General features: G+C 44.6%; 1 long non-coding RNA gene across 3 annotated transcripts; it reads right to left on the bottom strand.

The window, feature by feature from the left end:
* Window positions 1-15,897: 15,897 nt before the first annotated feature.
* LOC144009463 (uncharacterized) lies at window positions 15,898-18,718 on the bottom strand. Of its 3 annotated transcripts, XR_013280936.1 has the most exons (6): window positions 18,003-18,714; window positions 17,785-17,889; window positions 17,100-17,350; window positions 16,737-16,908; window positions 16,184-16,332; window positions 15,898-16,083 (listed from the first exon to the last, which is right to left on the bottom strand). It is a non-coding gene; the product is annotated as an uncharacterized LOC144009463 (long non-coding RNA). The 3 variants fall into 3 exon arrangements; XR_013280935.1 differs by having other exon boundaries at window positions 17,100-17,889; window positions 18,003-18,718; XR_013280937.1 differs by lacking the exon at window positions 17,785-17,889 and having other exon boundaries at window positions 18,003-18,711.
* Window positions 18,719-26,045: the final 7,327 nt, after the last annotated feature.

The following is a 26,045-nucleotide window of genomic DNA, read 5'->3' on the forward strand; positions in this document are numbered from 1 at the left end:
ATGTGACTGCTTTGCAGCAGTCACATAATAAACGCTTTTCCTGGATGGATACTAATATGTGACTGCTTCGCAGCAGTCACATAACTAGAAAAAAAAATTTCCCGTGGAAATTTTGGATGTGACTGCTGACTCTTGCAAGGCGGAAAGCCGAACGCACTCTGGGTCACTTCCTACATGTTAACTTTGCAGGAGGATTAGCATGCTAAGCTAACATTAGCATTAGCGTGCTAACTTAGCATGATCATTAGCATGCTAAGCTAACATTAGCATTAGCATGCTAACTTAGCATTAGCATGCTAACTTAGCATTAGCATTAACATGCTAACTTAGCATTAGCATGCTAACGTAGCATTAGCATGCTAAACTTAGCATTAGGAAAAAAAAAAAAAATTAAAAAAAAAAGTAAAATAAAAAAGAAATAAAAAAAAAATAAAAAAAAATAAAAAAATAAAAAAATAAAAAAATAAAAAATAAAAAAAAACCTTAGCATTAGCATGCTAACGTAACATTAGCATGCTAACGTAGCATTAGCATGCTAACTTAGCATTAGCATGCTAACGTAACATTAGCATGCTAACGTAACATTAGCATGCTAACTTAACATTAGCATGCTCAGCTAACATTAGCATGCTAACTTAGCACTAGCATGCTCACTTCCTGGTGAAATCAGGTCACTTCCTGTTGAAGTCGGGTCAATTCCTGTTGATATTAGGTCACTTCCTGTTGAAATCCGGTCACTTCCTGTTGATTTTAGGTCAGTTCTGGGTCACTTCCTGTTGAAATTAGGTCACTTCCTGTTCAAATTAAGTCACTTCCTGTTGATATCAGGTAATTTTTAGGTCATTTCCTACTGAAATTAAGTCACTTCCTGTTGAATTTAGGTCTGTCTGGGTCACTTCCTGTTGAAATTAGGTCAATCCCTGTCATACCTAATCAATTGGCCAAGATGGCCGCCACTCAGGGGCCGAGAATCCTGGGTGCACCTCAACAATTGGACAAGATGGCCGCCACTCTGTGTGGGCAGTAGTGTGAGAATCCCTGGCCAAGATGGCCGCCGCTCTGTATGGGCAGTAGTGTGAGAATCCCTGGCCAAGATGGCCGCCGCTCTGTATTGATAGTAGTGTGAGAATCCCTGTCCAAGATGGCCCCCGCTCTGTATGGGCAGTAGTGTGAGAATCCCTGGCCAAGATGGCCGCCGCTCTGTATGGACAGTAGTGTGAGAATCCCTGGCCAAGATGGCCGCCGCTCTGTATGGACAGTAATGTGAGAATCCCTGGCCAAGATGGCCGCCACTGTGTGTGGGCGGTGGTGGGGAAATTCCAGGCGTGGATGACAACAAGCAGCTCTGATTGGCTGAGGCAGTTGCTGTGCAGAAGTGAGAGAGTGGGCAGAATAGCTCAAAAAGCACCATTTAAATAGCAGTTCATTACATTACATTTCATAAACAAAAATATTATATTGTGCTTTGATTTTTTTTTATTAAGCGAAAATAGGGAATGATCTGAAGAGTTTAAAATTCGAATGGTTTTAATTGATCAAGAAATGTGGAAGTTAAGCCATAATCACTAAACTGAAAATGGGTTACTGTCACTTTAACAAATATGCGCATTCACGCACACACATTTCCTAAGTACCAGGTGGGCGAACATTTAGCTTCAATTGAGTTGTATGAGAAAGCGCACACCTCGAACAAAAGGCTCTCACGACTCAACGGTTTAAGATACAGATTTCAGAAATGCCCCGTTAGAACGGCAAGGCTTTGGGGAACGCAAGCATGTTCTCATTTTTTAAATCGGATAAAAAATGACCAAATTAGAGCAGGTTGAAAACGTGTGACTTTTAAAAAAAATGACAAAAAAAGGCGGCGAAAATAACATGGGGCTCAATGGGCGAAAAAGTGCGACTTCCCCTCGCTTCAAGTCAAATAAAAGGTACTAAATGACACCTTTGCCGCACAAAAGTGGGTTTGTCAGAAAGAAGACCCTTGTGACTACAAAATATCCAAATTTGATGTTTACTGAGCAAATATTGTGGCCACGGTGACGAGTTGAAGTGAAATTTTTGGAAAGAATTTTTTTTGTCTCTCCACTCTAGCGCTGATTGCTCCACTCTAGCAAACGCAATACACACTAATGGAAAGAGCCTCTTTTTCTTCATTTCACACCCTGTCTTTGAACCCGCACAGGAGGGAGCGCTTACATTTCTTAAAAAAAATTTCAACACAGAGCTAAAGATGGGAAAAATTGCAACAAAATGAGCTAAAAATCGTCTCGGTCGGTCAATGTATGTGCGCGCAGCGTGGCTTCGAAAAAGGTGTTAAATTTGTGGAGGTTTTTTCCCCTTCTCCATTCATTCCTATGGGACTTTTTGGGGGTTTTTTTGGGGAATTGCGTCGCCATGGTAACTCGAAATTCCGAAAAAAAATGGTACCCCGCCGAGTCAAATCGAGACGCATCTTTTGATACCTCACTTGTGCCGGTACGTTCTACGGTACGACCCGCATTTCGTCTGAAAAAATGTGAAGAATAAGACATAATAATAACTAGAAAAAAAAAATTTCCCGTGGAAATTTTGGATGTGACTGCTGACTCTCGCAAGGCGGAAAGCCGAATGCACTCTGGGTCACTTCCTACATGTTAACTTTGCAGGAGGATTAGCATGCTAAGCTAACATTAGCATTAGCGTGCTAACTTAGCATGATCATTAGCATGCTAAGCTAACATTAGCATTAGCATGCTAACTTAGCATTAGCATGCTAACTTAGCATTAACATGCTAACTTAGCATTAGCATGCTAACGTAGCATTAGCATGCTAAACTTAGCATTAGGAAAAAAAAAAAATTAAAAAAATAAAAAATAAAAAATAAAAAAAAAATTAAAAAAAAAAAAAATTAAAAAAAAAAAAATAATAAAAAAAAAAAAAAATTAAAAAAAAATAAAAAAATAAAAAATTAAAAAAAAACTTAGCATTAGCATGCTAACGTAACATTAGCATGCTCAGCTAACATTAGCATGCTAACTTAGCACTAGCATGCTCACTTCCTGGTGAAATCAGGTCACTTCCTGTTGAAATTAGGTTAATCCCTGTCATACCTAATCAATTGGCCAAGATGGCCGCCACTCAGGGGCCGAGAATCCTGGGTGCACCTCAACAATTGGACAAGATGGCCGCCACTCTGTGTGTGTGCAGTGGTGCTGAAGTCCCTGGCCTAGCTAATCAATTGACCAAAATGGCCGCCACTCTGTGTGTGTGCAGTGGTGCTGAAGTCCCTGGCCTAGCTAATCAATTGACCAAAATGGCCGCCGCTCCATGTTTTATTTTTTTTAATTTTTTTTTTTGGCCGCCGCTCCATGTGGGCAGAGGCCGAGAATCCTGGGTGCACCTCAACAATTGGCCAAGATGGCCGCCACTCTGTGTGGGCAGTAGTGTGAGAATCCCTGGCCAAGATGGCCGCCGCTCTGTATGGGCAGTAGTGTGAGAATCCCTGGCCAAGATGGCCGCCGCTCTGTATGGACAGTAGTGTGAGAATCCCTGGCCAAGATGGCCGCCGCTCTGTATGGACAGTAGTGTGAGAATCCCTGGCCAAGATGGCCGCCGCTCTGTATTGACAGTAGTGTGAGAATCCCTGTCCAAGATGGCCGCCGCTCTGTATGGGCAGTAGTGTGAGAATCCCTGGCCAAGATGGCCGCCGCTCTGTATGGACAGTAGTGTGAGAATCCCTGGCCAAGATGGCCGCCGCTCTGTATGGACAGTAATGTGAGAATCCCTGGCCAAGATGGCCGCCACTGTGTGTGGGCGGTGGTGGGGAAATTCCAGGCGTGGATGACAACAAGCAGCTCTGATTGGCTGAGGCAGTTGCTGTGCAGAAGTGAGAGAGTGGGCAGAATAGCTCAAAAAGCACCATTTAAATAGCAGTTCATTACATTACATTTCATAAACAAAAATATTATATTGTGCTTTGATTTTTTTTTATTAAGCGAAAATAGGGAATGATCTGAAGAGTTTAAAATTCGAATGGTTTTAATTGATCAAGAAATGTGGAAGTTAAGCCATAATCACTAAACTGAAAATGGGTTACTGTCACTTTAACAAATATGCGCATTCACGCACACACATTTCCTAAGTACCAGGTGGGCGAACATTTTGCTTGCTTCAATTGAGTTCTATGAGAAAGCGCACACCTCGAACAAAAGGCTCTCACGACTCAACGGTTTAAGATACAGATTTCAGAAATGCCCCGTTAGAACGGCAAGGCTTTGGGGAACGCAAGCATGTTCTCATTTTTTAAATCGGATAAAAAATGACCAAATTAGAGCAGGTTGAAAACGTGTGACTTTGAAAAAAAATGACAAAAAAATGCGGCGAAAATAACATGGGGCTCAATGGGCGAAAAAGTGCGACTTCCCCTCGCTTCAAGTCAAATAAAAGGTACTAAATGACACCTTAGCCGCACAAAAGTGGGTTTGTCAGAAAGAAGACCCTTGTGACTACAAAATATCCAAATGTGATGTTTACTGAGCAAATATTGTGGCCACGGTGACGAGTTGAAGTGAAATTTTTGGAAAGAATTTTTTTTGTCTCTCCACTCTAGCGCTGATTGCTCCACTCTAGCAAACGCAATACACACTAATGTAAAGAGCCTCTTTTTCTTCATTTCACACCCTGTCTTTGAACCCGCACAGGAGGGAGCGCTTACATTTCTTAAAAAAAATTTCAACACAGAGCTAAAGATGGGAAAAATTGCAACAAAATGAGCTAAAAATCGTCTCGGTCGGTCAATGTATGTGCGCGCAGCGTGGCTTCGAAAAAGGTGTTAAATTTGTGGAGGTTTTTTCCCCTTCTCCATTCATTCCTATGGGACTTTTTGGGGGGGTTTTTGGGGAATTGCGTCGCCATGGTAACTCGAAATTCCGAAAAAAAATGGTTCCCCGCCGAGTCAGATCGAGACGCATCTTTTGACACCTCACTTGTGCCGGTACGTTCTACGGTACGACCCGCATTTCGTCTGAAAAAATGTGAAGAATAAGACATAATAATAACTAGAAAAAAAAAATTTCCCGTGGAAATTTTGGATGTGACTGCTGACTCTCGCAAGGCGGAAAGCCGAACGCACTCTGGGTCACTTCCTACATGTTAACTTTGCAGGAGGATTAGCATGCTAAGCTAACATTAGCATTAGCGTGCTAACTTAGCATGATCATTAGCATGCTAAGCTAACATTAGCATTAGCATGCTAACTTAGCATTAGCATGCTAACTTAGCATTAGCATTAACATGCTAACTTAGCATTAGCATGCTAACGTAGCATTAGCATGCTAAACTTAGCATTAGGAAAAAAAAATAAAAAATAAAAAAAAAATAAAATAAAAAAAAAAAAAAAAATTAAAAAAAAAAAAAATAATTAAAAAAAAAAAATTAAAAAAAAATAAAAAATAAAAAATTAAAAAAAAACTTAGCATTAGCATGCTAACGTAACATTAGCATGCTCAGCTAACATTAGCATGCTAACTTAGCACTAGCATGCTCACTTCCTGGTGAAATCAGGTCACTTCCTGTTGAAGTCGGGTCACTTCCTGTTGATATTAGGTCACTTCCTGTTGAAATCGGGTCACTTCCTGTAGATTTTAGGTCAGTCTGGGTCACTTCCTGTTGAAATTAGGTCACTTCCTGTTCAAATTAAGTCACTTCCTGTTGATATCAGGTCATTTTAGGTCATTTCCTACTGAAATTAAGTCACTTCCTGTTGAATTTAGGTCTGTCTGGGTCACTTCCTGTTGAAATTAGGTCAATCCCTGTCATACCTAATCAATTGGCCAAGATGGCCGCCACTCAGGGGCCGAGAATCCTGGGTGCACCTCAACAATTGGACAAGATGGCCGCCACTCTGTGTGTGTGCAGTGGTGCTGAAGTCCCTGGCCTAGCTAATCAATTGACCAAAATGGCCGCCGCTCCATGTGGGCAGAGGCCGAGAATCCTGGGTGCACCTCAACAATTGGCCAAGATGGCCGCCACTCTGTGTGGGCAGTAGTGTGAGAATCCCTGGCCAAGATGGCCGCCACTCTGTATGGGCAGTAGTGTGAGAATCCCTGGCCAAGATGGCCGCCGCTCTGTATGGACAGTAGTGTGAGAATCCCTGGCCAAGATGGCCGCCGCTCTGTATTGACAGTAGTGTGAGAATCCCTGTCCAAGATGGCCCCCGCTCTGTATGGGCAGTAGTGTGAGAATCCCTGGCCAAGATGGCCGCCGCTCTGTATGGACAGTAGTGTGAGAATCCCTGGCCAAGATGGCCGCCGCTCTGTATGGACAGTAATGTGAGAATCCCTGGCCAAGATGGCCGCCACTGTGTGTGGGCGGTGGTGGGGAAATTCCAGGCGTGGATGACAACAAGCAGCTCTGATTGGCTGAGGCAGTTGCTGTGCAGAAGTGAGAGAGTGGGCAGAATAGCTCAAAAAGCACCATTTAAATAGCAGTTCATTACATTACATTTCATAAACAAAAATATTATATTGTGCTTTGATTTTTTTTTATTAAGCGAAAATAGGGAATGATCTGAAGAGTTTAAAATTCGAATGGTTTTAATTGATCAAGAAATGTGGAAGTTAAGCCATAATCACTAAACTGAAAATGGGTTACTGTCACTTTAACAAATATGCGCATTCACGCACACACATTTCCTAAGTACCAGGTGGGCGAACATTTAGCTTCAATTGAGTTCTATGAGAAAGCGCACACCTCGAACAAAAGGCTCTCACGACTCAACGGTTTAAGATACAGATTTCAGAAATGCCCCGTTAGAACGGCAAGGCTTTGGGGAACGCAAGCATGTTCTCATTTTTTAAATCGGATAAAAAATGACCAAATTAGAGCAGGTTGAAAACGTGTGACTTTTAAAAAAAATGACAAAAAAAGGCGGCGAAAATAACATGGGGCTCAATGGGCGAAAAAGTGCGACTTCCCCTCGCTTCAAGTCAAATAAAAGGTACTAAATGACACCTTTGCCGCACAAAAGTGGGTTTGTCAGAAAGAAGACCCTTGTGACTACAAAATATCCAAATTTGATGTTTACTGAGCAAATATTGTGGCCACGGTGACGAGTTGAAGTGAAATTTTTGGAAAGAATTTTTTTTGTCTCTCCACTCTAGCGCTGATTGCTCCACTCTAGCAAACGCAATACACACTAATGGAAAGAGCCTCTTTTTCTTCATTTCACACCCTGTCTTTGAACCCGCACAGGAGGGAGCGCTTACATTTCTTAAAAAAAATTTCAACACAGAGCTAAAGATGGGAAAAATTGCAACAAAATGAGCTAAAAATCGTCTCGGTCGGTCAATGTATGTGCGCGCAGCGTGGCTTCGAAAAAGGTGTTAAATTTGTGGAGGTTTTTTCCCCTTCTCCATTCATTCCTATGGGACTTTTTGGGGGTTTTTTTGGGGAATTGCGTCGCCATGGTAACTCGAAATTCCGAAAAAAAATGGTACCCCGCCGAGTCAAATCGAGACGCATCTTTTGATACCTCACTTGTGCCGGTACGTTCTACGGTACGACCCGCATTTCGTCTGAAAAAATGTGAAGAATAAGACATAATAATAATAATAATAAACGCTTTTCCTGGATGGATACTAATATGTGACTGCTTCGCAGCAGTCACATAATAATAATAAACGCTTTTCCTGGATGGATACTAATATGTGACTGCTTCGCAGCAGTCACATAACTAGAAAAAAAAAATTTCCCGTGGAAATTTTGGATGTGACTGCTGACTCTCGCAAGGCGGAAAGCCGAACGCACTCTGGGTCACTTCCTACATGTTAACTTTGCAGGAGGATTAGCATGCTAAGCTAACATTAGCATTAGCGTGCTAACTTAGCATGATCATTAGCATGCTAAGCTAACATTAGCATTAGCATGCTAACTTAGCATTAGCATTTTAACTTAGCATTAACATGCTAACTTAGCATTAGCATGCTAACGTAGCATTAGCATGCTAAATTTAGCATTAGGAAAAAAAAAAAATTAAAAAAAAAAAAATTAAAAAAAAAAAAAAATTAAAAAAAAAAAAAAATTAAAAAAAAAAAAAAATTGTAAAAAAAAATAAAAAAATAAAAAATTAAAAAAAACTTAGCATTAGCATGCTAACGTAACATTAGCATGCTCAGCTAACATTAGCATGCTAACTTAGCACTAGCATGCTCACTTCCTGGTGAAATCAGGTCACTTCCTGTTGAAATTAGGTCAATCCCTGTCATACCTAATCAATTGGCCAAGATGGCCGCCACTCAGGGGCCGAGAATCCTGGGTGCACCTCAACAATTGGACAAGATGGCCGCCACTCTGTGTGTGTGCAGTGGTGCTGAAGTCCCTGGCCTAGCTAATCAATTGACCAAAATGGCCGCCACTCTGTGTGTGTGCAGTGGTGCTGAAGTCCCTGGCCTAGCTAATCAATTGACCAAAATGGCCGCCGCTCCATGTTTTATTTTTTTTAATTTATTTTTTTGGCCGCCGCTCCATGTGGGCAGAGGCCGAGAATCCTGGGTGCACCTCAACAATTGGCCAAGATGGCCGCCACTCTGTGTGGGCAGTAGTGTGAGAATCCCTGGCCAAGATGGCCGCCGCTCTGTATGGGCAGTAGTGTGAGAATCCCTGGCCAAGATGGCCGCCGCTCTGTATGGACAGTAGTGTGAGAATCCCTGGCCAAGATGGCCGCCGCTCTGTATGGACAGTAGTGTGAGAATCCCTGGCCAAGATGGCCGCCGCTCTGTATTGACAGTAGTGTGAGAATCCCTGTCCAAGATGGCCGCCGCTCTGTATGGACAGTAGTGTGAGAATCCCTGGCCAAGATGGCCGCCGCTCTGTATGGACAGTAATGTGAGAATCCCTGGCCAAGATGGCCGCCACTGTGTGTGGGCGGTGGTGGGGAAATTCCAGGCGTGGATGACAACAAGCAGCTCTGATTGGCTGAGGCAGTTGCTGTGCAGAAGTGAGAGAGTGGGCAGAATAGCTCAAAAAGCACCATTTAAATAGCAGTTCATTACATTACATTTCATAAACAAAAATATTATATTGTGCTTTGATTTTTTTTTATTAAGCGAAAATAGGGAATGATGTGAAGAGTTTAAAATTCGAATGGTTTTAATTGATCAAGAAATGTGGAAGTTAAGCCATAATCACTAAACTGAAAATGGGTTACTGTCACTTTAACAAATATGCGCATTCACGCACACACATTTCCTAAGTACCAGGTGGGCGAACATTTTGCTTGCTTCAATTGAGTTCTATGAGAAAGCGCACACCTCGAACAAAAGGCTCTCACGACTGAACGGTTTAAGATACAGATTTCAGAAATGCCCCGTTAGAACGGCAAGGCTTTGGGGAACGCAAGCATGTTCTCATTTTTTAAATCGGATGAAAAATTACCAAATTAGAGCAGGTTGAAAACGTGTGACTTTTAAAAAAAATGACAAGAAAAAGGCGGCGAAAATAACATGGGGCTGAATGGGCGAAAAAGTGCGACTTCCCCTCGCTTGAAGTCAAATAAAAGGTACTAAATGACACCTTTGCCGCACAAAAGTGGGTTTGTCAGAAAGAAGACCCTTGTGACTACAAAATGTCCAAATTGGATGTTTAGTGAGCAAATATTGTGGCCACGGTGACGAGTTGAAGTGAAATTTTTCGAAATAATTTTTTTTGTCTCTCCACTCTAACACTGATTGCCCCACTCTAGCAAACGCAATACACACTAATGTAAAGAGCCTCTTTTTCTTCATTTCACACCCTGTCTTTGAACCCGCACAGGAGGGAGCGCTTACATTTCTTAAAAAAAATTTCAACACAGAGCTAAAGATGGGAAAAATTGCAACAAAATGAGCTAAAAATCGTCTCGGTCGGTCAATGTATGTGCGCGCAGCGTGGCTTCGAAAAAGGTGTTAAATTTGTGGAGGTTTTTTCCCCTTCTCCATTCATTCCTATGGGACTTTTTGGGGGGTTTTTTGGGGAATTGCGTCGCCATGGTAACTCGAAATTCCGAAAAAAAATGGTACCCCGCCGAGTCAAATCGAGACGCATCTTTTGATACCTCACTTGTGCCGGTACGTTCTACGGTACGACCCGCATTTCGTCTGAAAAAATGTGAAGAATAAGACATAATAATAATAATAATAACTAGAAAAAAAAAATTTCCCGTGGAAATTTTGGATGTGACTGCTGACTCTCGCAAGGCGGAAAGCCGAACGCACTCTGGGTCACTTCCTACATGTTAACTTTGCAGGAGGATTAGCATGCTAAGCTAACATTAGCATTAGCGTGCTAACTTAGCATGATCATTAGCATGCTAAGCTAACATTAGCATTAGCATGCTAACTTAGCATTAGCATGCTAACTTAGCATTAGCATTAACATGCTAACTTAGCATTAGCATGCTAACGTAGCATTAGCATGCTAAACTTAGCATTAGGAAAAAAAAATAAAAAATAAAAAAAAAATAAAATAAAAAAAAAAAAAAAAATTAAAAAAAAAAAAAATAATTAAAAAAAAAAAATTAAAAAAAAATAAAAAATAAAAAATTAAAAAAAAACTTAGCATTAGCATGCTAACGTAACATTAGCATGCTCAGCTAACATTAGCATGCTAACTTAGCACTAGCATGCTCACTTCCTGGTGAAATCAGGTCACTTCCTGTTGAAGTCGGGTCACTTCCTGTTGATATTAGGTCACTTCCTGTTGAAATCGGGTCACTTCCTGTAGATTTTAGGTCAGTCTGGGTCACTTCCTGTTGAAATTAGGTCACTTCCTGTTCAAATTAAGTCACTTCCTGTTGATATCAGGTCATTTTAGGTCATTTCCTACTGAAATTAAGTCACTTCCTGTTGAATTTAGGTCTGTCTGGGTCACTTCCTGTTGAAATTAGGTCAATCCCTGTCATACCTAATCAATTGGCCAAGATGGCCGCCACTCAGGGGCCGAGAATCCTGGGTGCACCTCAACAATTGGACAAGATGGCCGCCACTCTGTGTGTGTGCAGTGGTGCTGAAGTCCCTGGCCTAGCTAATCAATTGACCAAAATGGCCGCCGCTCCATGTGGGCAGAGGCCGAGAATCCTGGGTGCACCTCAACAATTGGCCAAGATGGCCGCCACTCTGTGTGGGCAGTAGTGTGAGAATCCCTGGCCAAGATGGCCGCCACTCTGTATGGGCAGTAGTGTGAGAATCCCTGGCCAAGATGGCCGCCGCTCTGTATGGACAGTAGTGTGAGAATCCCTGGCCAAGATGGCCGCCGCTCTGTATTGACAGTAGTGTGAGAATCCCTGTCCAAGATGGCCCCCGCTCTGTATGGGCAGTAGTGTGAGAATCCCTGGCCAAGATGGCCGCCGCTCTGTATGGACAGTAGTGTGAGAATCCCTGGCCAAGATGGCCGCCGCTCTGTATGGACAGTAATGTGAGAATCCCTGGCCAAGATGGCCGCCACTGTGTGTGGGCGGTGGTGGGGAAATTCCAGGCGTGGATGACAACAAGCAGCTCTGATTGGCTGAGGCAGTTGCTGTGCAGAAGTGAGAGAGTGGGCAGAATAGCTCAAAAAGCACCATTTAAATAGCAGTTCATTACATTACATTTCATAAACAAAAATATTATATTGTGCTTTGATTTTTTTTTATTAAGCGAAAATAGGGAATGATCTGAAGAGTTTAAAATTCGAATGGTTTTAATTGATCAAGAAATGTGGAAGTTAAGCCATAATCACTAAACTGAAAATGGGTTACTGTCACTTTAACAAATATGCGCATTCACGCACACACATTTCCTAAGTACCAGGTGGGCGAACATTTAGCTTCAATTGAGTTCTATGAGAAAGCGCACACCTCGAACAAAAGGCTCTCACGACTCAACGGTTTAAGATACAGATTTCAGAAATGCCCCGTTAGAACGGCAAGGCTTTGGGGAACGCAAGCATGTTCTCATTTTTTAAATCGGATAAAAAATGACCAAATTAGAGCAGGTTGAAAACGTGTGACTTTTAAAAAAAATGACAAAAAAAGGCGGCGAAAATAACATGGGGCTCAATGGGCGAAAAAGTGCGACTTCCCCTCGCTTCAAGTCAAATAAAAGGTACTAAATGACACCTTTGCCGCACAAAAGTGGGTTTGTCAGAAAGAAGACCCTTGTGACTACAAAATATCCAAATTTGATGTTTACTGAGCAAATATTGTGGCCACGGTGACGAGTTGAAGTGAAATTTTTGGAAAGAATTTTTTTTGTCTCTCCACTCTAGCGCTGATTGCTCCACTCTAGCAAACGCAATACACACTAATGGAAAGAGCCTCTTTTTCTTCATTTCACACCCTGTCTTTGAACCCGCACAGGAGGGAGCGCTTACATTTCTTAAAAAAAATTTCAACACAGAGCTAAAGATGGGAAAAATTGCAACAAAATGAGCTAAAAATCGTCTCGGTCGGTCAATGTATGTGCGCGCAGCGTGGCTTCGAAAAAGGTGTTAAATTTGTGGAGGTTTTTTCCCCTTCTCCATTCATTCCTATGGGACTTTTTGGGGGTTTTTTTGGGGAATTGCGTCGCCATGGTAACTCGAAATTCCGAAAAAAAATGGTACCCCGCCGAGTCAAATCGAGACGCATCTTTTGATACCTCACTTGTGCCGGTACGTTCTACGGTACGACCCGCATTTCGTCTGAAAAAATGTGAAGAATAAGACATAATAATAATAATAATAAACGCTTTTCCTGGATGGATACTAATATGTGACTGCTTCGCAGCAGTCACATAATAAACGCTTTTCCTGGATGGATACTAATATGTGACTGCTTCGCAGCAGTCACATAATAAACGCTTTTTCTGGATGGATACTAATATGTGACTGCTTTGCAGCAGTCACATAATAAACGCTTTTTCTGGATGGATACTAATATGTGACTGCTTTGCAGCAGTCACATAATAAACGCTTTTTCTGGATGGATACTAATATGTGACTGCTTTGCAGCAGTCACATAATAAACGCTTTTCCTGGATGGATACTAATATGTGACTGCTTCGCAGCAGTCACATAATAATAATAATAATAAACGCTTTTCCTGGATGGATACTAATATGTGACTGCTTCGCAGCAGTCACATAATAAACGCTTTTCCTGGATGGATACTAATATGTGACTGCTTCGCAGCAGTCACATAACTAGAAAAAAAAAATTTCCCGTGGAAATTTTGGATGTGACTGCTGACTCTCGCAAGGCGGAAAGCCGAACGCACTCTGGGTCACTTCCTACATGTTAACTTTGCAGGAGGATTAGCATGCTAAGCTAACATTAGCATTAGCGTGCTAACTTAGCATGATCATTAGCATGCTAAGCTAACATTAGCATTAGCATGCTAACTTAGCATTAGCATTTTAACTTAGCATTAACATGCTAACTTAGCATTAGCATGCTAACGTAGCATTAGCATGCTAAATTTAGCATTAGGAAAAAAAAAAAATTAAAAAAAAAAAAATTAAAAAAAAAAAAAAATTAAAAAAAAAAAAAAATTAAAAAAAAAAAAAAATTGTAAAAAAAAATAAAAAAATAAAAAATTAAAAAAAACTTAGCATTAGCATGCTAACGTAACATTAGCATGCTCAGCTAACATTAGCATGCTAACTTAGCACTAGCATGCTCACTTCCTGGTGAAATCAGGTCACTTCCTGTTGAAATTAGGTCAATCCCTGTCATACCTAATCAATTGGCCAAGATGGCCGCCACTCAGGGGCCGAGAATCCTGGGTGCACCTCAACAATTGGACAAGATGGCCGCCACTCTGTGTGTGTGCAGTGGTGCTGAAGTCCCTGGCCTAGCTAATCAATTGACCAAAATGGCCGCCACTCTGTGTGTGTGCAGTGGTGCTGAAGTCCCTGGCCTAGCTAATCAATTGACCAAAATGGCCGCCGCTCCATGTTTTATTTTTTTTAATTTATTTTTTTGGCCGCCGCTCCATGTGGGCAGAGGCCGAGAATCCTGGGTGCACCTCAACAATTGGCCAAGATGGCCGCCACTCTGTGTGGGCAGTAGTGTGAGAATCCCTGGCCAAGATGGCCGCCGCTCTGTATGGGCAGTAGTGTGAGAATCCCTGGCCAAGATGGCCGCCGCTCTGTATGGACAGTAGTGTGAGAATCCCTGGCCAAGATGGCCGCCGCTCTGTATGGACAGTAGTGTGAGAATCCCTGGCCAAGATGGCCGCCGCTCTGTATTGACAGTAGTGTGAGAATCCCTGTCCAAGATGGCCGCCGCTCTGTATGGACAGTAGTGTGAGAATCCCTGGCCAAGATGGCCGCCGCTCTGTATGGACAGTAATGTGAGAATCCCTGGCCAAGATGGCCGCCACTGTGTGTGGGCGGTGGTGGGGAAATTCCAGGCGTGGATGACAACAAGCAGCTCTGATTGGCTGAGGCAGTTGCTGTGCAGAAGTGAGAGAGTGGGCAGAATAGCTCAAAAAGCACCATTTAAATAGCAGTTCATTACATTACATTTCATAAACAAAAATATTATATTGTGCTTTGATTTTTTTTTATTAAGCGAAAATAGGGAATGATGTGAAGAGTTTAAAATTCGAATGGTTTTAATTGATCAAGAAATGTGGAAGTTAAGCCATAATCACTAAACTGAAAATGGGTTACTGTCACTTTAACAAATATGCGCATTCACGCACACACATTTCCTAAGTACCAGGTGGGCGAACATTTTGCTTGCTTCAATTGAGTTCTATGAGAAAGCGCACACCTCGAACAAAAGGCTCTCACGACTGAACGGTTTAAGATACAGATTTCAGAAATGCCCCGTTAGAACGGCAAGGCTTTGGGGAACGCAAGCATGTTCTCATTTTTTAAATCGGATGAAAAATTACCAAATTAGAGCAGGTTGAAAACGTGTGACTTTTAAAAAAAATGACAAGAAAAAGGCGGCGAAAATAACATGGGGCTGAATGGGCGAAAAAGTGCGACTTCCCCTCGCTTGAAGTCAAATAAAAGGTACTAAATGACACCTTTGCCGCACAAAAGTGGGTTTGTCAGAAAGAAGACCCTTGTGACTACAAAATGTCCAAATTGGATGTTTAGTGAGCAAATATTGTGGCCACGGTGACGAGTTGAAGTGAAATTTTTCGAAATAATTTTTTTTGTCTCTCCACTCTAACACTGATTGCCCCACTCTAGCAAACGCAATACACACTAATGTAAAGAGCCTCTTTTTCTTCATTTCACACCCTGTCTTTGAACCCGCACAGGAGGGAGCGCTTACATTTCTTAAAAAAAATTTCAACACAGAGCTAAAGATGGGAAAAATTGCAACAAAATGAGCTAAAAATCGTCTCGGTCGGTCAATGTATGTGCGCGCAGCGTGGCTTCGAAAAAGGTGTTAAATTTGTGGAGGTTTTTTCCCCTTCTCCATTCATTCCTATGGGACTTTTTGGGGGGTTTTTTGGGGAATTGCGTCGCCATGGTAACTCGAAATTCCGAAAAAAAATGGTACCCCGCCGAGTCAAATCGAGACGCATCTTTTGATACCTCACTTGTGCCGGTACGTTCTACGGTACGACCCGCATTTCGTCTGAAAAAATGTGAAGAATAAGACATAATAATAATAATAATAATAAACGCTTTTCCTGGATGGATACTAATATGTGACTGCTTCGCAGCAGTCACATAATAATAATAAACGCTTTTCCTGGATGGATACTAATATGTGACTGCTTCGCAGCAGTCACATAATAAACGCCGTTTTTCTGGATAGTAATATGTGACTGCTTTGCAGCAGTCACATAATAAACGCTTTTTTTCTGGATAGTAATATGTGACTGCTCCGCAGCAGTAGCTTCGCTACTGCTTTGCGGGCAGCAGTCACATAATAAACAAATGAGGACAACTTAATACAAGGAATATGATTCTTTATTTCCTGAGGAATCTCGTATGGTGCTCAGCAATAACATTTGACTTGTCCGGTCTGTTCACTGCTGCTGTAAGAAATTGTGGCTCGACTACCACATCATTCGGTTTTGTACTTATTTGGAACGTCAATCACTTTCATCGCCTCTGAAAGGCAGTCATTCACATAGTCTACAAAAAAAAAAAAAATTGGGATGATAAATATTTGGGTGACATACGGGTTACACTCAGTAATGCATCTGCCTGGAATTGTTTTTGTTTCATAACTTACCATAAGTTTCATCCACCAATATCTTTCTCAGAGAATAGCCACCACTCTTATATTTGGGATAAACGATGCAGTAGGAGTGTATTCCTTCCTTCGTCACTTTCTGTGGTCTCCCAGCATTTTCATTATAATGCATAGCAGCGAGAATGATTCTGGAATTGAACAAAAATTGCCTTATAAAGAAATTGTCACATTGTGATGAAATAGCTTTATATCTCTAAGTTCTACATTTCATCCTTATGTTCTACTAGTCATGGACAAATCACACTTGAAGAAGCACATTATATACATATATATATGTATATATATATATATATATATATATATATATATATATATATATATATATATGTTTTTTTTCGATTCTTTGAGATGGCATTTTTGGTTGAACAGATGCAGTGGAAATTTAATAAATTTCCATTGCACTAGCTGTTATGTTTAAGCCATGAGCACCATCTAGAGGAGCCTCAAAGCAAGTGCTTCATTACGTTACTTTCCCCCCTCATCACCACTATAGTCTCCATTTCATACATATCAAAGTTTTCTTAAAACGCACCTGCTTTTCATTCCTTTGTACGAGAAGTTGGACATCTTTGGGGCAAAGTGATTCACCACACTGTGAAAAGCTTACACACCACTGGTCTGTCCGAGGTGAGACATCTTCATGACATCGTTGACAAACATGGTATTTGTCAGGAGTTCCACCACTGCGACATTGACTTCAGTACCTTCAAATGAATTTCATTTCCTTAGTTTGTTATAAATGTTAGTTGGCGTGTGACAGATGTTTGGTTGTTCTACAGATACAAGGTATGACAATATTTATATTTTCAGGTTAAACTAGCAACAACTCTAAGAATAAAAATATAAATAATACCTGGTAAGTACATAGTGACAAAAACAACTCCGCCTAACTTACTTTTATCCACACTATGTGGTGGCATAACTTCATCATCTTGGCTGTTTGAACAGGATTGATCCTGCAATAACTGACCCTCGTAATCAGCCATTTCTTGTTCAGAGGCAGCTGCAGAGGTGATAGCCTCAGCTACGGCTCGCTTCCTTTCTCGGTTAGCTGCTGCTGCACGCTGGGCAGGTGGATTTTGAATCTGCTGCTGGTCTTGTGGAGGCAGGTGAATTGTTGGGACAGCAGTTGTATTGAGCAATAACCTGCAGAAACATAAGGTGACACTAAAAATATGCGTCGCTCATAAAACCTATAAAACCTACCGGCAAAAATAAAAAAATAAAAAACAACTATCACATTTCATCTAACCCTGCCTTACCAAATATTTAATTATTTAATGACTCATAAAATGCAGTAAGATTGACATATGATTGGAAGTTTTTCAAAAGGACGTGTCATGTTCTTTGATCAACAAAGCAATGCTGCCAACCTATTGAAATTTACTTTCAGAACAATTTGTCTCACTGCCATTATTACTCATCGTTGATATGAATAGCACCGAGACGTTAGCTTTCGGTTCACGTCGCTAGTTTCTACTGTTCATTCCACAACTGTTGGAAGCTCTGCTTTGTCAAAGTCATCAGTGATCTATCCATAAATTCCACGTTTTTTTCTAAATAATTGTAATCATACTTACTTTTTTTGCAAATCCATTATCATAAGCAGACCGGTTGAGGAAGCAGGCATCTTCGAAGTGTTTGTAACAGAGAACACTCCTCGACGATGGCGTGAAATTCATTCGCTTCGTGCGAATTAAAGTTGACCATTTACGTGCCCTGTTATCTTTTGGCCACTCATACAACTTTTCTTTAGCTTGAGAACAATACATCACCACACATCGCCGGGTCATCTTACCGAGTAGCAATGCAAACAATGCAGTTCAATGGCCGACTTCTCTCGCGACTTCCCGGTGTGACGTCATTTCCGAAAATTTCCGAAGATTGTCGAAGAAAAGCATTTTCGTTGTCAAGGGCGTTGCTATGGGTTAAACTAAGAACCTGAAAGGGTTGCGTCAAAAAAAATAACGAAAATATGCTTACAATGGTTTAGCCATTGGTATTACTCAAAAACATGGTTGGCCAACCTTACTTCACATTTGGTCTTTAAGATGAATCACACCAAGTTTGAAGATGATGGGATAAACTCTGTAGGAGGAGTTCGTTAAAATAAGACCCCTACGAAACGGCCAAAAAAATGGCAACACGTTCCAAATTAAATCAAAATGGCGGACTTCCTGTTAGGTTTAGCATATGGTTAAAAAAAAAGAGTTTTTTGTACCTCGAGGCCTGTTACATATGTCTTCAAATTTTGGTAACTCTAGGTAAAACGTACAACCGGGAATGCTTCGTTAAAGAGGAGTTTTTTTTTTAGCTCAAAATGTGATGCCCGGCCCCTGGGGGACTTCCTGTTGGGTTTAGCACATAGCACCAAGAGACTTTTTTGTACATTGTGGGCTGTTACATATGTATACAAATTTTCGTAGCTCTAGCTCATCGTACAACTGGGAATTCTTCCTTAAGAAGAATTTTTTTCCTTTGCAAACAAGTGCATGCCATGGCAACAGCGTGCGACGAAATAAAAAGCTTTCACTAACTTTTCATCTTCAACATCTTAAGATGAATCACACCAAGTTTGAAGATGATGGGATAAACTCTGTAGGAGGAGTTCGTTAAAATAAGACCCCTATGAAACGGCCAAAAAAATGGCAACACGTTCCAAAGTAAATCAAAATGGTGGACTTTCTGTTAGGTTTAGCATATGGTTCAAAAAGAGTTTTTTGTACCTTGAGGGCTGTTACATATGTCTTCAAATTTTGGTAACTCTAGGTGAAACGTACAGCCGGGAATGCTTCTTTAAGTAAGAATTTTGAAACGCAAAATTTGATGCCCCGCCTCTGGCGGACTTCCTGTTGGGTTTAGCATATGGCACCAACAGACTTTCTTGTAGATCATAGTCTGTTACATATGTGTACCAATTTTCGTAGCTCTAGGTTAAACGTACAACCGGCAATACTACGTTTAGTAAGAGTTTTGAAACTCTAAATTTGATGCCTCACCCCCGTTATATAGTACGTCAAAAATTTTTGATTTTTTACCATGATGTTGTCCCAGGTGTTGAGATGGTACAGCCCAAGTTTGAAGTCAATCGGGTTAACCGTGTAGGAGAAGCGGGCAATAGTATGATCCATGTAAATGTGCAAAACTGGGCCAAAATTGGACATTCAGATGATCATACCTCACTTTCTATTTTAGGGTACACACATCAAAGAGGTTTTTGTTCATCGGGATGTGCTACAGGTGCCACACAATTTTCATAGCCGTCGGACAATCGTAGCGGGACAGGGATCCGTTTAACCTATGTAGGTGGCGCTATGGAGCCATTTTTCTGTTATCACCTATGGCGACTTTAAAATATCAAATTTTTCGCCGGGCCTGACGTGTGTGTAAAGTTTGGTGAGTTTTCGTTCACGTTTAGTGTCTCAAAAATGTGATTGTTTGCGGAAAAGAATAATAAAGAAAAAGAATAATAAGAATTCCTTGAAAAACAATAGGGCCTCGCAGCGGCACCGCCGCCGCCGCTGCTCGGGCCCTAATAAGAATAATAATAATAATAAGAAGAATTCCTACAAAAACAATAGGGCCTCGCAGCGGCACCGCCGTCGGTGCCGCCGCTGCTCGGGCCCTAATAATAATAATAATAATAATCCGATCGAAAAACAATAGGGACCTCGCAGCGGTAGCTGCTCGGGCCCTAAATATCCCTACTGCCACATTACAAATAAATTGGTTTATAAACTGTAGCATTTTCTAAATATGCAAAAGCACAAACAAATTATTTGTACAATTTTTAGGACAAAACACAATTTCTCTTCATAACATGTGGCCCTTGCGTCCTTCTGATTTTCTGTATGTGGCCCTCAAATGAAAACGTTTGGACACCCCGATGTACGGCTTCTCTCTCAATTATCTAAACTAGTATTTTTCCTGAACATTATTATTATTATTTTACTGATATTGATTCTATAACTAGTTCAGGGTGTACGCCGCCTACTGCCCGAAGCTGGCTGGGATAGGCTCCAGCACACCCTAGACTCTTGTGAGGAGTAATCGGTTAAGAAAATGGATGGATGGATTTTGTATAGAAAACAAATGGATAGAAAAGTATTTCATTCATGCAGGGATGGCAACGTCACCATCATATGAGGGATTTTAACTGTCTCAAAGCTAAGGTATTGGTTTATTATAGAAAATTGGTTTATTATAGAAAATTATTTTTGAAGACCTCCAAGCTACAACTTGTGGGATTATAGCTGCCGCTGCCTAACACGTATGATTTTGTGTGCATGGAAGTGTAGTGATGGGAACATAATTCACCCACGGAACATTGGGATGAAGGGGGAGTTCCGGGTGGGAGGAGTTAGTTAGGATGAAAGGATGAAAGGATAAAAGGAAAAATGTTAGTTAGCCTGTGAGCCTTGAGCAGAGTGAGTTGTTGCTGTTAAACACTGAGAAGCTAATGTCAATAAAACGCCTGTCTTTGGCTCCGGACTTCAACACTCTGCCTCCGACTACCGTCACTACTCGCTACATTGGTCACCCCGACATCCACCTCGTTGACGTTTCCGAGGCTGAGAATTTGATCGAATTGAGCGACATGGCGAACTCCGCTGGTCTCAAGTTACCGGAGTTTTGGGAGTCGGCCGCGGCGACGTGGTTTGTACAAGCTGAAGCTCAGTTTGCCATCCAGGGAATTACGGATGATTCCACGCGCTACTACCACGTCGTGTCCGTGCTCGGGAGCTCCACGGCGGCCAGAGCCGTGAGTTTTATCACCTCTACCCCGGCACGGGATATGTACGCGGGGCTCAAAGCGTACCTCCTTAAGACCTTCGAGCTGTCACGGCCGGAACGGGCTCGCCGCCTTTTCGCCATCCAGGGCCTGGGGGACAGTAATCCGTCCGAACTAATGGAAAAAATGCTGAACCTGCTTGGCGCGGAGGAGCCGAACTTTTTGTTTATTGAACTGTTTCTGCGCCACATGCCTCCTCATGTCCAGACAGCGCTAGCGAACACTACCATCTTCGAGCCACGTGCTCTGGCGGAGGAAGCTGACCGTTTTTTCCTGGCCACCCAGTGTTACAACCACGAGGTCTTGGCCTCTGTGCGCGCCTTCCCAGTCCCGGCGGCCGCAACTGCACCTCATAAGGCACGCGCTGCCGTGGATGGCTGATCAGCCCCTGGCTGATGCTATTTTCACGCACGTTTTGGAACCAAGGCGAAGAGGTGCCGCGCCCCTTGCTCCTTTGTTGCGTTGGAAAACGGCAACGCCTCCACTCAGTTGCAGCTGTGAGTGCGGGCGCAATGTGCCGGCTGCTGTTTGTCATGGACACCCTCTCCAGACTCAAATTCCTTTGTGACTCCAGCGCCTGCAGAAGCGTTTTGCCTGCCTCGGCTGAAGATGCTGCCGGGGGCACTCACGGCCCGCACCTGTCAGCGGCCAACGATGGGCACTAAGACAGTGGATGTATGTTTTGGGGAGCGCCGATTCACTTGGGACTTTGTCACTGCGGACATTTCCTTTCCCCTTCTTGGCGCGGACTTTTTGTGGGCCCACAGTCTACTGGTGGATGTTAAAGATGGCCGCCTGTTGGACGCTTTGACGTTTTCCACTGTTGCTTGTGGGTGTGATGTGGAGATGTTTGAGGGCCTTGCCAGCCCGCTCTCAGATGACGACGTGTTCACGCGCCTTCTTGGAGAATTCCCCAGCCTGATCACACCTACATTTGCAGCCACTTCTACCAAGCATGGGGTCGAGCACCACATCGAGACCCTGGGCCCGCCGGTTCACGCTAAGGCCCGACGCCTCAACCCTGATAGATTGGCCACAGCTAAGTCTGAATTCGCCAACATGGAACGCCTTGGCATAATTCGTCGTTCGGACAGCCCGTGGGCCTCGCCTCTCCACATGGTTCCGAAGTCGGACGGCGGATGGCGACCGTGTGGAGACTATCGCCGCCTCAATGATGCCACGACGCACGGTTGCTATCCGGTCCCGCACATACAGGACTTCTCTGCCCACCTGGCAGGTGCGAAGCTGTTTTCCAAGGTGGACTTGGTACGGGGCTATCACCAAGTTCCGGTACACCCCGCCGATGTGCCTAAGACTGCTGTGATAACAGCTTTCGGACTGTTCGAGTTTCTCAGAATGCCATTCGGCCTTAGAAACGCGGCCCAGTCTTTTCAGCGTCTCATGGACTCTGTTCTCCGGGACATGCCGTTCGTCTTCGTCTACTTGGATGACATCCTAGTGGCCAGCTCCTCTATCGGAGAACACCTTTCACACCTCCGGCAGCTTTTCTCCAAGCTCAGCCAGGCTGGACTGATTATTAACCGAGCTAAATGTGTCTTTGGTGTGCCCTCCATCCAATTCCTCGGCCACCTCATCAACGAGGATGGCGCCACCCCGCTCCTGACAAAAGTGGAAGCTGTTGCCGCTTTTCCACGACCCCGGACGGCCCAGGGTCTCCGTGAGTTCTGTTATGCCCCAATAACGAGCGGACGACGGCTTGTGCTCACTGAACTTTTTATTGTCTCATTCCAAAACTCACTCGGGCCCGGTCGCCGTGACGTCACAACCCTGCGACCATAAACAATGGCTTAAAGCCATACACCACATTTACCCCCACCCCCCCCCCACCCCCCTAACAAAGAAGTGCAAACCAACCGCAAATAACATAACATTAACAAAAACTTCAACGTAAATGGCCTGTCTGGATGAACTGGGTAGACTACCAGTTCACCCGCATAACCTTGTGGAATATTCTGCCACGTGACAGGCTATGTACTAAACTTCAGTGGCCCTTAACTGTTAAACATAGTCCTGGAGGTACAGAGGTCTCCGGCGGACCCGGGCCGGGCGTGGCTCAAAACGCACGGGTCCAACTGGTAAATTCAGCTCTGGTGGGTCTACTACTGGGGCCCCCGGGTGTGCAGAGGAAGTCCCAGTCCACATCCACCTGATCCGGTTCAGCTGCAGCCTTCCCGTCAGGGGCCGGTGGTGAAGCAACTCGTCTAAGACGGCTGGCGTGCCACCGTGAGCCATCAGTCAGACGGAATGTGGCTGGTCCCAGCTGCTCTGTGATCTGCTGAGGTTACGACGAAAACGAAAGCAATTTGTGTGGTCGGCTGGGTCTACGGATCCGGACCCAATCTGAAACTGCGAGTCTCACCCGACGCATCCTGTCGTAGCGCTGTTTCATGCGACGCTGCTGCTCTGCCACTCTGTCACTTGGAGGTGTTGCTACTCCTGGAGTGGGTTGTCGAGGAGGCCGTAGACGATCCAAAGGAAGTTGGAGTTCCCGACCCAGCATGAGGAGTGCTGGTGAGCAACCTGTGGTGGCATGAGGCGTCGCTCTGTAGTGCAGCAGGGTGTTCTGCAGTGCTGCTAAAAATGGAAAATGATCAGCAAGGTGTGCTCTGAGTCCATTCTTAAGGGTCTGGTTAAACCTCTCTACGCCCCCGTTGGCTTGTGGGTGATACAGGGTAGTCCTGACATGTTTGATCCCCCTCCTCTCCGCGAAGGAGGCAAATTCCGCTGAGATGAACTGAGGCCCGTTGTCGGTAGTGATGGTGTCAGGCACACCCCAACGGGCGAAGAGAGAAGAGAGGAAGTCAGTGACGACCTGAGTAGTTACAGACCCAACAGGATACACTTCCGGCCATTTGGAGTGCAGCTCATAGGCCACCAGGAGGAACCGTTGATGCTGGGGAACGCCATGCAGGTCCCCACAGATGTTCACCTGGATGTGGGACCACGGAGCAGCTGGCCACGCGAGGGGCTGCAAAGGCGGTGGCGGTGTCATGCCCGTCTTGCCACTGGTGAGGCAGGCCACACAGTCCTTCACCATGGTCTCGATGTCCCTGTCGATACCCGGCCACCAAACCAAACCCCTGCAGTGCTGTTTCACTCTCACGACTCCCAGGTGACCCTCATGGACCATGGCCAGGATGCGCCCCCGCAGAGCACCGGGAATCACTGCACACAGTCCCCTCGCTAAACAGACGTCACTCCAACAGGAAAGGTCATTTCTGACCCGGTGGTAGGCAGCCAGCTCCTCCGGCACCTTAGCTGGCCATCCCTCCTGGATGAAGGTACGAAGCTGGGAGAACAATGGGTCCTGCGCAGACGCTGTCTGGAGATCCTGCAGAGATACAGCAGCCTGGAGGGGTTCATGCAGCATGACGACCAGCTCCGACTCAGAGTGGTCGTCGACAGCATCAGGCGAGGAGTTGGGTGTGGCCCTAGAGAGCCTGTCAGCCACCACGTTGTCCCTGCCTGGTGTGAAAATCGTCTTGAAGTTATAAGCCTGCAATCTCTCCGTCCACCGGTACAAACGGAACGGCTTGTGCCCCGAACCAGTTGTGGCAAGGAGGGCCGTGAGGGCCTGGTGATCCGTGCGAAACGTGAAATGTCGACCGTATAGGTACATGTGCCACCGCTCACACGCCCAGACGCAAGCCAGGGCCTCCTTTTCCCCCACGGAGTACTTCAGTCGGGGTGAGTGACCTCGAAGCAAACTCGTTCAGTCCCACCCTGGAGCTGGGACAGGACGGCGCCGACGGCGGTGTTAGAAGCATCGCAGGTCACAAACGTGGGGCTCTGCAGGTCGAAATGGGCCAGCACCGGTGGGGAGGTGAGTTGTGCCTTCAGCCGGCGGACCGCAGCAGAGCACTCAGGCGTCCAGGACCAGGGCGTGTCCTGTTTGAGGAGAGCACGCAGCGGGGCAGTGGTCTCCGAATAACGAGGCAGAAACCGCAGGTAGAACTCTGTCATCCCGAGGAAGGATGACAACTGGGCGGGACAGGAGGGCTCAGGCAGGCACAGGACAGCGTCAACGTTGGAATGGAGCGGGCTCAAGCCGTCTGCGGTCAGGCGGAAACCCACAAACTCAATGAATGAAGAAGCAAAGATGCACTTGTCCCCATTAAGTGTGAGGTTGTGGCGAGCGAGCACGTCAAGTACCATGGCGAGGCGGACATTGTGCAGCTCAGATGTCGCTCCATGCACCACGATGTCATCCAGGTACACGACTACCCCCGGGATGCCAGCGAAGATGGTGGACATAATCTTTTGGAAACAGCTGGGAGCGGAGCTAAAACAGCTGAAAACCCCTATGTGGGTCACAAAAGCAGTGAGGTTGCGGCTCTCGAGGTGGAGAGGAACCTGCAGGTAGCCCTGTCGGAGGTCAAGCTTGGAGAAGACCGTAGACCCGTGAAACTTGGCCGAAAGGTCCTCCGTGGTGGGTAAAGGGTACTTGTCGGGGATCACTGCCTCGTTCACCCGCCTGAGGTCGAGGCAGGGCCGCAGGCCACCCGTTCTTTTCTTTGCTACGACCAGATTGGAGATCCAAGGTGAAGCGTCCACTCGCTCGAAGATGCCTGCATCGAGGAGTTTGTGCAGCTCAACCGTGACATCATCACGCAGGGCCAGGGGCAGCCGCCGCAGAGGTTGGATGACTGGGGTCACAGCTGGATCCACAAGTGGCTGGTGATCAGCTAGTGAGGCAGCCAAGCCCCGTGAACAGGGATGGCCAGCGGTGTAACCATGGCGTGGCCACCGTCAGTATGGTGGCACCCAGGTTATCAGTGATGGAGAAGCCCAGGGCGCAGAACAGGTCGAAACCGAGGAGGTTGGCACCCTGGCAAGACACCTGGAAGGTAAATTTTGGGAGGACCGTAGAGCCATAACGCACAGCGAAGGTGGCAGTGCCCACCATGCCAATCTTAGCGTGCCCGTAGCCGTAAAGAACTTCCGCTCCAGCCTCAAATGACATCCGAGGGAAAAGTCGGCGCACTGTGGACTCGTTCAGAAAGGATCTGGAAGCCGCCGTGTCTAGTA

The sequence above is a fragment of the Festucalex cinctus genome, chromosome 20 (genome assembly GCF_051991245.1).
Source record: "Festucalex cinctus isolate MCC-2025b chromosome 20, RoL_Fcin_1.0, whole genome shotgun sequence".
Lineage (NCBI taxonomy): Eukaryota > Metazoa > Chordata > Actinopteri > Syngnathiformes > Syngnathidae > Festucalex > Festucalex cinctus.